Source organism: Anguilla rostrata, chromosome 1, assembly GCF_018555375.3.
Source record: "Anguilla rostrata isolate EN2019 chromosome 1, ASM1855537v3, whole genome shotgun sequence".
In the NCBI taxonomy this organism is placed as follows: domain Eukaryota; kingdom Metazoa; phylum Chordata; class Actinopteri; order Anguilliformes; family Anguillidae; genus Anguilla; species Anguilla rostrata.
This window is the reverse complement of record NC_057933.1, coordinates 84,619,600-84,632,978: the sequence shown is the minus strand read 5'-3', so window position 1 is coordinate 84,632,978 and position 13,379 is coordinate 84,619,600. Positions and strand designations below refer to the sequence as shown.

Here is a 13,379-nt window from a genome sequence, read left to right as displayed (position 1 = left end):
TGAAGAAACTTCACTGTGTAAATTTGGACTAATCGGCAGGATGCATTAGGGCAGAAGACTGAGTATCTCCCAAAGGGGCAGTGGGTCAGGCTGGTATAAAGGGCCAAGAACAGAGAAAACAAACCACACCTGTCCTGAGTACCAATCACCAGCCATCCTCATCACCAATCATCCTCATCACCAATCATCCTCATCCTCAACCACCCTCAGCTCTCTGCAGCTGGATTTCAGCAGAAATTGGATGCAAGTAAATCTGTGGCTGTAGGGAAATCTCAGCAGTCTGTGGCTGCAGGTAAATCTCAGTAGTGTTTGGTTGTAGGTAAATCTCAGCAGTGATTCGCTATATATTCAGCCTCAGCTGTGCCGTCTGTAGGTGAATGTCCATGGTTATGCTGTCCAAGGCACCAGTTTCCATCAATCAGGTCAAAGAAACTAAGGATGGCCATTTCCCAGCATCTCCTCCTAGCTGGCAGCCTCTACTGACAATGACTGTACCTCAGAGCTCCAGCCTCATTTTCACACTTTGCACGCATGCAGTTTTGTTTGCAGCTAAAATGGGAGTATAGTATTCTTCTGAGCGCTTATCCACAACATTTGACAACGATTGGCTGAAAGAATATCCGGTGAGGAGACCAGGCCAATGATATTCACTGCATATTTTCATTTGACTGATTTACCAAATGACACGTCTGACCACTACCTCCCTGCAACCAACTGGCACTTTTGCTGAGGATTCTCTTTTTTTAATTTTTTTTTTAACTTAGGTAAAATTGTCCCCATTGTAACAGAAAGCAGAGCTGTTTTTATGTACATCCTCCTTCGTAACCATGGTTATCATTCCGACATATGGCATGATGCTGCCGGGGCATCGTGCTCCATAATATACTCAGTAATATTCCTGAAATGTAAAAAAAAATAAAATAAAAATAAAAAGTAAAAAATGAAAGAAAATATTAAATCAAAGACCTTAGAAACAGGCCCTGCCAGGACTGTCTCTGCAATACAATGTGGCTAACAGGCTGCAGACACAGAACCTTTTCTCCTCCAAGCTCTCTGTTCGACACACGGCGTCATTGTGTGTTGGTTCGCCTGTGGAAAATATATAGGAACAGCAAGACAACATTTTAAAGTAATAAAGAGCTCAGCTGCCCTTAATTTCAGAAAATAAAGATCAAAGAACAAAACATTTTTTGCACACTTCATAGATTTTAGAGAAGCAGTCTCCTCCACTCTCTTTCTGAGGAACGGTCATATTATAAAGTCCCCGAAAGAGGGGAGAGGTTGTGTGCCATAGTCCCCCATAGAGGGGAGAGGTTGTGTGCCATAGTCCCCCAAAGAGGGGAGAGGTTGTGTGCCATAGTCCCCCAAAGAGGGGAGAGGTTGTGTGCATAGTCCATAAGGGGAGGGTGTGTCCATAGTCCCCCATAGAGGGGAGAGGTTGTGTGCCATAGTCCCCCACAGAGGAGAGAGGTTGTGTGCCATAGTCCCCCATAGAGGGGAGAGGTTGTGTGCCATAGTCCCCCATAGAGGGGAGAGGTTGTGTGCCATAGTCCCCCATAGAGGGGAGAGGTTGTGTGCCATAGTCCCCCATGAGAGAGAGTGTGTGCATAGTCCAGAGGGAGAGGTTGTGTGCCATAGTCCCCCATAGAGGGGAGAGGTTGTGTGCCATAGTCCCCCATAGAGGGGAGAGGTTGTGTGCCATAGTCCCCATAGAGGGGAGAGGTTGGTGCCATAGTCCCCCAAGAGGGAGAGGTTGTGGCCATAGTCCCCATAGAGGGAGAGGTTGTGTGCCATAGTCCCCATAGAGGGAGAGGTTGTGTGCCATAGTCCCACAGAGAGTTTGTCATAGCCCTAGACACTGGTTGTTGATATCCCCACTTGTGTATCAGGAGTTAAGCACAGTCCGTGAAGTATATTTTTACTGACCTGGAATTAATTCCTGGCGAGTAAGCAGCCCTGGCAGAATTACTTCCATTAACACAGCATTTCATGTCCAGTGCTAATTCGAACCTTACAGAGTACTTATGGTTCCTATTAGACTCCTAAGCACTTTGTTAGAGTTGAATTAACCCAGGACATTTTTACTGTGTATAAGAACCAGGTTACAGGAAAATATTTAAATTATTTAAATCATGCCCTGTGACATTTCAGTTTCAAATAAAACCTGGAGTCAGACCCGGTGGAGTCCACTAGTGCGGATGCTGCTTCCCTATTAATGCACTAGCACACACTCGACAGTGTGGGTTAAAAAAAAACAAAAAAACAAATTACTCTCTGGAATGCAGGGACGGTGCAGCCAAAACAATCTGCTATCATCCAGGTAAGAGTTTACAAACCAATCTGCTATCATCCAGGTAAGAGTTTACAAACCAGTCTGCTATCATCCAGTAAAGTCTACAAACCACTGGAGTATCTGTGCACAGTCAGGTGTGCTGGAGGGACAGTCTGATCATAAACAGCCTGAGAGTTAGAGAGAGAGAGGGACATATTTATTTACCATTGTTGCTGTTTTTGTAGTTATTGTTACATTATCATTACTATTATTTTATCAGAGAGAGTGAGTGAGAGAGAGAGAGAGAGAGAGAAACAGAGAGAGAGAGAGCGAGAGAGAGAGGACAGAGAGAGAGAGAGAGAGAGTGTGCTGCAGACACCATGGCTATGCAGACAGAACTCATTAAGCCACACAGGACTGGAAGGATATTTACACCCTCTCCCGCATGGTGAAAGATCTCACAACAGAAGAGAGAGTTATTCTAAAAATATATTTAATATTTCAACGAGTCAAACCGAATCAATGGGAATATTGGGGAGAAAGGAAACCAAGCCTGGAGTGTCTGAATTTCAGAGTCTGAGATGGAGGGGGGGCTCACCGAGTGATCTTTCACATGCTTTACATCTTAATTACGTGTCACTCTGAAAATGACCTTTTTAGTGGAGTCAATCAATAAACATTCTAGGATTTATTCATACACAATTTTTCTGTAATTTTGTCTGATCAATTAAGGGAAGGGTTTGTAATTAGGAGGAAATAATATGCGCTTTTAGGCTTTGCGCGCCGTGTTGGCTTGTGATTTTGTTGCTCTAAAATGCTTTGGCAAAGCACTCCTGTTCACTTCTTGTGCCAAATCGAGCTTATGAGAGACAGAGAGACAGAGGAAGAAAGAGAGGTAAATGGGTTCATAGAGTAACGGAAAGACATTACTTGTCACTGCAATAACAGAGGCAACTCAGAGGGCACCACACACGGAAGTGGAGCTGCCCAGAGAAGAGGGAGGCACTCAGTCACATCATCCTTGTCTAATTGCCCAACAGCGCCCCCTGTAGGCAGCTGGTTATGTGCAGCTCAGCTGGTTGGCTGCAGAGCCAAAGAGGAGTGTATGACTGGTAGTATCACTGGTAGTATGAGAATGAGTGGCTGTCTGTCCCAAACTGCACGACCAGTCTCATTATTTTGACTGGAGAGGGAGAGAAAATGGCCAGTGAGCGTCTAGCTTCGCGTTTTATTGAAACTGCCCCTGTTTATAATGACAATGAGGCTGCGCACACTTAGCTTTAAGCCTAGCGGCATCCAGGCTGCGCACACTTAGCTTTAAGCCCAGCGGCATCCAGGCTGCGCACACTTAGCTTTAAGCCCGGCAGTACTGAGGCTAGCTTTTAGCCTAGTATCGTCCTCAGTGAGTGCCTTCTGCAAGACAACAGCCCACTCACTTTTCCATCTGACTGATGTCTGACAGCTCACCAAGAAAATAACAAAAACAAAAAACACAGCTTTTGGCCCTGAAAGTCCAACACGGCCCCCGCAGTGCCGGACAAGCTCAGACATTTTGTAGAGCGCAGGAGGAGTCGGGAGACCCCGCAGCAGGACGAGATTTCGCTCCGGTCCGCAGAAAGGGAGGCGGATGGGCCTCGGCGCGAGTGAGGAGACGTTTGGGAGGCTGGGCGGGTATCTAACAGGCAGTTAATTGCCCTGGTAAGCACACAGAAGCCAGGTTTTAATGCTGCTTCGGTGGAGCCTCCACGCCCTCTGGCCTGGTTTGATGAGCAGCGCAACGCCCTCTCAGTCAGTCTGTCTCTACACGCAGCTCTCAGAGGCACAGCTCTGTCTGAGGCAATGCTGGCAATAAGGCGCATCTGTTCCCAGAGTACTGCACTGTTACTCTCTGCCATCTCGGACCCCCTCCACGTTGTGCAGTCAGTCTGAAGCAGAGCACTTTCTCCGCTCCCTCTTGCCCACATCCAGCACACTCAAAGCCTGAGACTCATTTGGCTGCTGCGTTTGAGAGCCATTCCATCTGCTTTTCAGAAATTCAACAAGAAAATATCATCAGCCAGATGTAATCTCACCTGGGATTTGAGACCTTAACCCTGGAGTCAGATATAAAGAATCATAATGGTGATCCTACACTGCAGGCCGAGTTATCATAGACACGATGCTCTGACCACTGCTCCACACTGCTGCTCTGACCACGTCTCCACACTGCTGCTCTGACCACTGCTTCACACTGCTGCTCTAACCACTGCTCCACACGGCTGCTCTGACCACTGCTCCACACTGCTGCTCTGACCACTGCTCCACACTGCTGCTCTAACCACTGCTCCACACGGCTGCTCTGATCACTGCTGCTCCGACCACTGCTCCACACTGCTGCTCTGATCACTGTTCCACGCTGCTGCTCCGACCACTGCTGCTCTGACCACTGCTCCACATTGCTGCTCTGATCACTGCTCCACACTGCTGCTCTAATCACTGCTCCACACTGCTGCTCTAATCACTGCTCCACACTGCTGCTCCGACCACTGCTCCACACTGCTGCTCCGACCACTGCTCCACACTGCTGCTCTGATCACTGCTCCATGCTGCTGCTCCGACCACTGCTGCTCTGACCACTGCTCCACGCTGCTGCTCTGACCACTGCTCCACATTGCTGCTCTGATCACTGCTCCACACTGCTGCTCTAATCACTGCTGCTCTGATCACTGCTCCACACTGCTGCTCTGATCATGCTCCACCCTGCCTGATCACTGCTCCACACTGCTGCTCTGATCACTGCTCCACACTGCTGCTCTGATCACTGCTCCATGCGCTGCCCACCGCTGCTCTGACCTGCTCACGCTGCTGTCTGACCACTGCTCCACATTGCTGCTCTGATCACTGCTCCACACTGCTGCTCTAATCACTGCTGCTCTGATCACTGCTCCACACTGCTGCTCTAATCACTGCTGCTCTGATCACTGCTCCACACTGCTGCTCTGATCACTGCTCCACACTGCTGCCCTGATCACTGCTCCACACTGCTGCTCTGATCACTCCTCCATACTGCTGCACTGAACACTGCTCCACACTGCTGCTCTTATCACTGCTCTGTATCGTTTTCAATCCCATATTTTTTTCGGGTGTTTAAATATTAATTTGGTCCTGTTCCAAGGTAAATTTTTATTTTAGTTTTTGTAAAGAGCTCTAATTTATGAGATTGTCAATAACAAAACAACTTCATATTACGGTTTAAAACATATAAAATAAAACTGCCCTGTGAGTTGCAATAGCAGATTTGTAGATGTAGAATAAAGTATTTGTCTTTATTTTAATAAGCCTGTTGTGAATTCTCAGTGTTTGCCATTTATGACCCTTATATATCCCTTGTGTGACACAACCACAGACAGCCAAAATGTTGTAACCTTGTCCAAAATGAAATAACAAATAGGCAAATAAATCGAAATACATAAAATATTAAATTTGCTGGACTGGTTTCAATATTAAAAAAGACACACTGAAATATCAATTCATTACAAGGTAAGGAATGAGAAAGTGAATAAACTCTTTTTTCAGTTTGAATTTGGAGTCATGGAAGGATGCGTCAGGACAGAGAGAACCGAGTAAAACAGGTCTATCTTCTGAATCTCGCTTAGCATCCGGTACTCTGAATACCCAACAAGTGTACAATTAAAACTTCTCACTTATCCAACATATAAAATATTTATTTTATTTAATTGGGTAATTATTATTGAAGATATTAATTAGCATTTAAATGGCCAAATTTTGTTGATAGGCAGAGAAACCTGTTGCATCAACCATTATCAAAATGCACAACACACAACCAGATTAAAATGAAAGAAATGTATTAAGTTACAACAATATTCAACGCTTAAAAAAAGGTGAACTACCTTAAACAACAGACATGGACATGTAACAGTTGCAAAAGAAATTAATGAAGCAAAATACCAAACTAGAGCTTATTCCACCCAAGATAGTTCTAAGAACACCAAGATCAAATAAGAAAAACCAAAAGACAGCTCCCAGAAAGCCAGGGATAAAAATGTAAAAATGCCAGATGAGCTATAAGACAAAAATGTCATATTCTGTGCACACCAAACCCCAAGAAACTCCAGGCCCAGATGCAAGGTTCAGATTACCCAGATGGCAACAGCAGTTATCAGCACTCAAAAATCCACCGCAGCAGATGTTTAAGCACCCAAAAAAAAAAAAAATTCATAAAGGAACATCCACATTTTATGCCATTGCAAGAAGGGGGAAGAGAATGGTTGAGAGCCAGTTGTATTCTCCACCTTCAGGCAAAATATTTTCCATACAACATAACCTAATTGCATTGGTCTCTGCTTGAAACTAGAACTTCTCCTAAAAATGTAGATTTCAACTACATTCAGGCCTCAATAACAATAATCTATATTGACAGCTAATAAATGTCTTTGCTTTGAAAGGCTAGGAATTCCCACTGAAGATTTTCCCCATAACTTATTTTCATGGCCCACAATAATAATGTTTATTCCACGACATTTTAAAACTATGCTTACTTTTGGGGTGGATTCGCCTGAGATTTGTCCCCGATTTTCTTCTGGAATTTTCTATGCAAGCATTTGTGAATGTCTCTTAAAAGGCTTACTTTAGGGTTAGATTGTCGATTTTGTATTTATGAAAAGATTTGATTGTCTGAAATGAATTGGAATTTCTTTTATTTACCTGATGCCCACACCGGGAAGCGCATCAATTAGGCTTAAGTGCATGAAACTAATGTCAGACAACATATTTATATCCATGCCATCTGGGCTCAGTCAGCCACTGATTGAAACCTAATGAATGTTGCTGAACATAGCATTAAAAACATTTTCAATGCTGGAGACGTCAGCTTTGTCACAAATGTGTCTAACACAACATCATCTCACCCTCATCAAACGTATCAAGGAAATTAGCAGAAGACACAAACACATGTAGAGAGACAGACTGAGACAAACGCACACACTCCTATGCTGCGTTGGCAGCGGACAGTAAGACATGTGGTGAGAGAGAATCCCTGGCCCCTGGCCTTCAGAAACTAAATGGACCTGAGGAGGAAAACTCAGGAAGGGCCCAGACATACAGCACACTCTCAGAGCAAACATACAGCACACTCACAGAGCAAACATACAGCACACTCACAGAGCAACTACACAGCACACTCTCAGAGCAAACATACAGCACACTCACAGAGCAACTACACAGCACACTTTCAGAGCAAACATACAGCACACTCACAGAGCAACTACACAGCACACTCTCAGTGCAAACATACAGCACACTCACAGAGCAACTACACAGCACACTCACAGAGAAACCATACAGCACACTCACAGAGCAACTACACAGCACACTCACAGAGAAACCATACAGCACACTCACAGAGCAACTACACAGCACACTCAAAGAGAAACCATACAGCACACTCACAGAGCAACTACACAGCACACTCACAGAGCAACTACACAGCACACTCACAGAGAAACCATACAGCACACACAGAGCAACTACACAGCACACTCACAGAGAAACCATACAGCACACTCACAGAGCAACTACACAGCACAGAGCAACCATACAGCACACTCACAGAGCAACCATACAGCACAATCACAGAGCAACTACACAGCACACTCACAGAGCAACTACACAGTACAGAGCAACCATACAACACACTCACAGAGCAACTACACAGCACAGTCACAGAGCAACCATACAGCACACTCACAGAGCAACTACACAGCACACTCACAGAGAAACCATACAGCACACAGCACAGAGCAACTACACAGCACACTCACAGAGCAACTACACAGCACAGAGCAACCATACAGCACACTCACAGAGCAACTACACAGCACACTCACAGAGCAACTACACAGCACACTCACAGAGCAACCATACAGCACACTCACAGAGCAACTACACAACACACTCACAGAGCAACTACACAACACACTCACAGAGGAGCATCAAATCTCCCCCACACAGCCAACACAGGGAGTGTCAAATCTGCTTCCATTCCAATGCGCATTTGCCCCCAGTTAACCCAAACATTGTTATGTGCATGGTACCTATTCAAATAGTTTTACTGGACTGAAACTTCAAGCGAATTATATGAAATGAGGAGGAGAATCTGGCACAGTAGCCTTCAAAAGGGATCTAATGGGACAAGTGGATGATTTCCTTTTGGGGGAGACAGTTTTTACTCCTTACATTTAGTCAGTCAGCAACACCATCAATTTCCATCCATCAAAATGACAAACTCAGCATTATCTGAACAAAAAAGGAACTCCACAGTCTTGCTTTGATTCTAGCAATGCGATAATCTGCCAGGACAGGAGAGAGATGAAGCTGCAGTGACTTCATAAAAAGGATAAAGAAAGTGGCTACTCATGATCAGTCCTGTGTGTGTGTGTGTGTGTGTGTGTACGTTTGCTTCAGTACTAACCAAGCCCAGCCCCGCTTCGCATCAGCACTAACCAAGCCCAGTCCTGCTTAGCTTCAGTACTAACCAAGCCTTGCCCTGCTTAACTTCAACAGGTTGAGAAGGCTGGTATAGGTGTTCGTTTTCACTGTGTGGTTGTGTATGTGCGGTAGAGATTTTGAGACGTGTGTGTGCGTGTAAACGTTTCCCCTGCTTGTGTATGTGTGGTAGTCTGTGTGTGGTTCAGGCCCTGGGGCAGGTAAGACAGAGGCCTCTATACACCGGTGCTACACGCAGAAGGAAACTTGTATAGACACATTAGAAAAGGGGTGGTTGCCAACTGTGTATTTTTTTTTTTTTGTAAGAGTAGTTAGACAGTCTTTTGTTATGCTTAGGTAGTCAGAATATCTTTTGTTCTAGCGCGGTTTGGTTTTGATTTCATTTATTTGGCTACATCCATGTCCCTTGGCCTTGTGACCTAGTTGTGTCTTTGTTTTGTGTAAACTTGTCCAAATGTAAATATCACTTCACTTCACTTATAATAATAAAACCTTTAATATCACCTGCAACTTTGTCTGACCTGATTATTTACACTAAACGTGCTTAACACCTTTTCACCCGGACACTTTATTTCAATATATATGTTACGTACTCCCTACTACCCCTAGGCATCTTGAGAGACGTAAAAAGGTTGCATAAAATAAAAATACTCAAAAGGCTGCAGTAACCATATCATTATCGGCCATGTGCTTTACTGAGGACACAGTCACGCATAAATTAAAGTGTCAGCACATTTTTGCTGTTTTGATATTGTGTACTTTTACTCGGATGAATGCTTTGCTTTATTAACAGTTTGAAAAATTCAATAGTTTGGGAGCTATTGGGAGTTCAAAATAAACAGCTAATTTCTTTGTGCGTGGCACTGGGGGGGGGGCTGATCAGACAGCGCTGGGCACAGCTGTATCGGCGGCTGTCAGAGCTTACTGCTGTCTCAACGTCTGGGACACGAAAGCATAGCTGAGGGTAAATCTACTGCTGAGATTCACCTACGGCCGAACACTGCTGAGATTTACCCACAACCACACACTGCTGAGATTCACCTACAGCCGAACACTGCTGAGATTTACCCACAACCAAACACTGCTGAGATTCACCCACAACCACACACTGCTGAGATTTACCTACAGGTTATCTACTAGTGAGATTCACCTACAGCCGAACACTGCTGAGATTTACCCACAACCACACACTGCTGAGATTTACCTACAGGTTATCTACTAGTGAGATTCACCTGCAGCCAAACACTGGTAAGATTTACCCACAACCACACACTGCTGAAATTTATCTATAACCAAACACTTAAGAAACAGGAAGGGTGATATTTACAGTAAAAAGCCCTGCAGGTTTCAGATGGAATAGTACCAAAACAGTGGTAAACAGGTCGTGAACCAAACAATGGAAGCGTCCAATGCCAGGTCACTTGCAGTTAGAGAGAGCCTGTGGACAGTACAGCATGTGTGCACCACACAGATTCTACCAGCATCTGCAATTCCGCAGGAGGAGTATCTCCTCTGTGAGGAAATCCATCAGCTCATGCCCAGTTGATGAAAATGGAAAAGGCCACCGCAGATGTCATTCTAGCGCGTTCCCCAAATGCTCGATGGGGTCAGATCTCGAGACTGAGAAGGCCGTGACATTTTGGATAAGGTCGTCGTCATGCTCCTCAAACCACTGGGGACAATTCAAGCTCTTTTACAACCAATTCAAACCCATTAGCAGGAAATAACTGAACTGAGAAGTGTTCCGTGCCCTTACGTGTCCACAAATAACTGATATTAACAATACTAAGGAGACTTTTATGAATTAATAATGTCCCAGATTTAGCATAAAAGTCCATGGCTACTAAATTACATTCCAAGAAAATCCAAGACCTTTAACACAAAAAAATAAGGAAATGCATTCCTCAATAGTCACCAAAATTAATCCACAAAACATCCACAAAAAAATGTCCTGACAATCCCACCAAAGTCTGGATACCCAAGCAGTTCATTGGAAAAAACATTTAAAACTCACCTCTTTTTCAGACGTGTCGACAAAGAACATTGGCAAAGGCATTGATTATCCAGATAAGATCATTAATGAGAAATTAAACCTCATTTAGAGCTCTTTTTGGTGGCTTTTTTAAGACCTGCCAATACCTTCTTAAACCAAACAAAGACGGCCACCATTTGCATTCCATGATCAGGTGATCCCAATTACCCTCTTCTTCTTCTTCTTCTTCTTCTTCTTCTTCTTCTCCTTCTTCTTTGGTGTTTCATGGCAGTTGGCATCCTTTTTAGTTGCATTACCGCCTCCTTCTGGATCTAACCATGTATTGCTGTCTGGATCTCTTATATCCTTTTACTTATTCCAGTTGCCCTCAAAAAAAGAAATGTCTCCCTCTTTCCAATTACCCTCCTCCCTTTCCTGTCTATATGTTCAGTGCCACTTAAAGGGCCGGTGCATACATTTTGATTTTCTAAATTATTATTATTTTTTAATTAAAATTGAGTTTAAACGAGAGGGTGATAATATCACAGATTTATGCAGGTGCATGTGAATTATTTAATTAGAACACTGTACATGGTATTACATCATCTTTTCACATTTGATTATGTGACATCACACTGTGACTTTGGGTGCTGTTGTCATGAAATCCCTCTCTGCTGGAAATATGTCTACATCAGAAGAGGATCACTCGGTACCTTTAAGTGATGACTTGCTTTCTAAGGGTATCAGTATTCCCAAACAAAGCCAATGAACTATGGTCCACACTGTTTCAAAACCTCCAGAACCCTTCACTGCTATAAACCCCCTACAGAACCCTTCACTGCTATAAAACCCCTACAGAACCTCCTGAACCCTTCACTGCTATAAACCCCTACAGAACCTCCAGAACCCTTCACTGCTATAAAACCCCTACAGAACCTCCTGAACCCTTCACTGCTATAAACCCCTACAGAACCTCCAGAACCCTTCACTGCTATAAAACCCCTACAGAACGTCCAGAACCCTTCACTGCTATAAACCCCTACAGAACCTCCAGAACCCTTCACTGCTATAAACCCCTACAGAACCTCTAGAACCTTTCACTGCTATAAACCCCTACAGAACCTCCAGAACCCTTCACGTTTAGATCAATGTTGTGTCTCCACGTTTCCCATTACATGCCCATTCTTCCAAATGACAATACGAAAGGAAGACCTTTATTAATATTGGGGCTAAATGTTTATGTGCAATTCATCTTTTGAAAAAAAAAAAACACTTCTCAATGGCCTTTCAAACCTTCCGATCTGCGCACAAACTCCCCAGACACACGGCTACTTTTTTTTACAAGCTTAAAATCAGTATTCCTTTTTTTAAAAATCTGACTTTTGCAGAAACAATGCTGAACCAGCGAGAAAGACACAAATGTGTACATTTACATCACATTAATATTTCAGTCATTTAGCAGGATGCTCTTACCCACAGCCTCAAAGGCTCGGTTGCCAAGGGACAGAAGACCAGACCCTATATTACTGAATGCAAATTGGCTCAAAACACTGGCAGTCTATATATCAGCTGCTCCTTGACAAACTATTAAGCAGCTGATTGGCCCAGAGGAATGCTGGAGACTGTTATTTGAAGGTTGCTTTGAAGAGAGCACCTGAGGTAAATAGCTGTTGCATAAGGACATTTTAGCTCAATAAGTGTTTCTGTCAAAGTGCAAAACCACACGATGGAAACATTAAAGGCTCTGCCTGGAAGCTTCTTCTGACCTGAAGGAGATGAAGAGAAGATTTTATCGTTGTGTGGAGCCAAATCTTTAAAAATATTTCTCAGAATAAGGCATGGTAAAAATGGTTGGCTGAAATGGTCATAGCACTATGAGTGTTTGATACACACCAGAAATGCTTCTTCTATCATTTCAAGTGTTCAATTTTAAAAAGATTTTTTTTTGTTACAGAGGACTGGGGCACAGTGTATCTGTGGTTCCACCCTGTCACCTGCCACGCCTAAAATCTGAATATTTTTACCCTACACGAGTCCCAGGAGGTCAGCTGACACCCCTGAGGGAACAATCTAGATCTACCTGCAACACCATCCGTCATCCTGACAGCAAAGGTGTCTGTGCGTACAGGTACTGCCCACCGAGCTGAAACACAGCCGTTTCCGTGGCAACACACATCTGAACGGCAGCCCGAGGATGGTCCGGGATACGGACACGAGAATCGGCTCCAGACACAACCGCCATCTTCCATTCCACCGTGATTTTAAAACAAGCGTACGAACAGAAATGTGTTCTTACTATGACAGTTAGAGGGGCCCGGAGGCCCACAAAAGCATTAAGACTATCTTTGTTTTGTACTGTGTTATAATTTGCTTTAAACTGTGTGTGTGGTTGTTGTTTCAAATTGTTATGTGTCTTATGTTGCTGTAAGCTGTGTGATTGGTTGTTCTGTGATTTATGTGATTTGGTTATGTGCTGGTAAAAAATGAACTTGGTTCTACTTCAGTTTTTTTTTTTTTTTTTTTAAGTCATTTTGACTTTTTGGACGAAAGGTTTGGCCGTGTCTCTGATCGATGTATTCAGATTTTTCAACCCCATGAAGGCCTGCTTTACAGGCATTGGCACTTCTTTGG

At 43.9% G+C, this 13,379-nt stretch overlaps 1 long non-coding RNA gene across 1 annotated transcript in view; it reads right to left on the bottom strand.

The window, feature by feature from the left end:
* Positions 1-11,158, bottom strand: part of LOC135238486 (uncharacterized) — a 44,870-nt gene extending 33,712 nt beyond the window's left edge. The window contains exon 1 of the long non-coding RNA XR_010325129.1: positions 10,791-11,158. This is a non-coding gene — a long non-coding RNA (uncharacterized LOC135238486). The remainder of the gene's footprint in view (positions 1-10,790) is intronic.
* Positions 11,159-13,379: the final 2,221 nt, after the last annotated feature.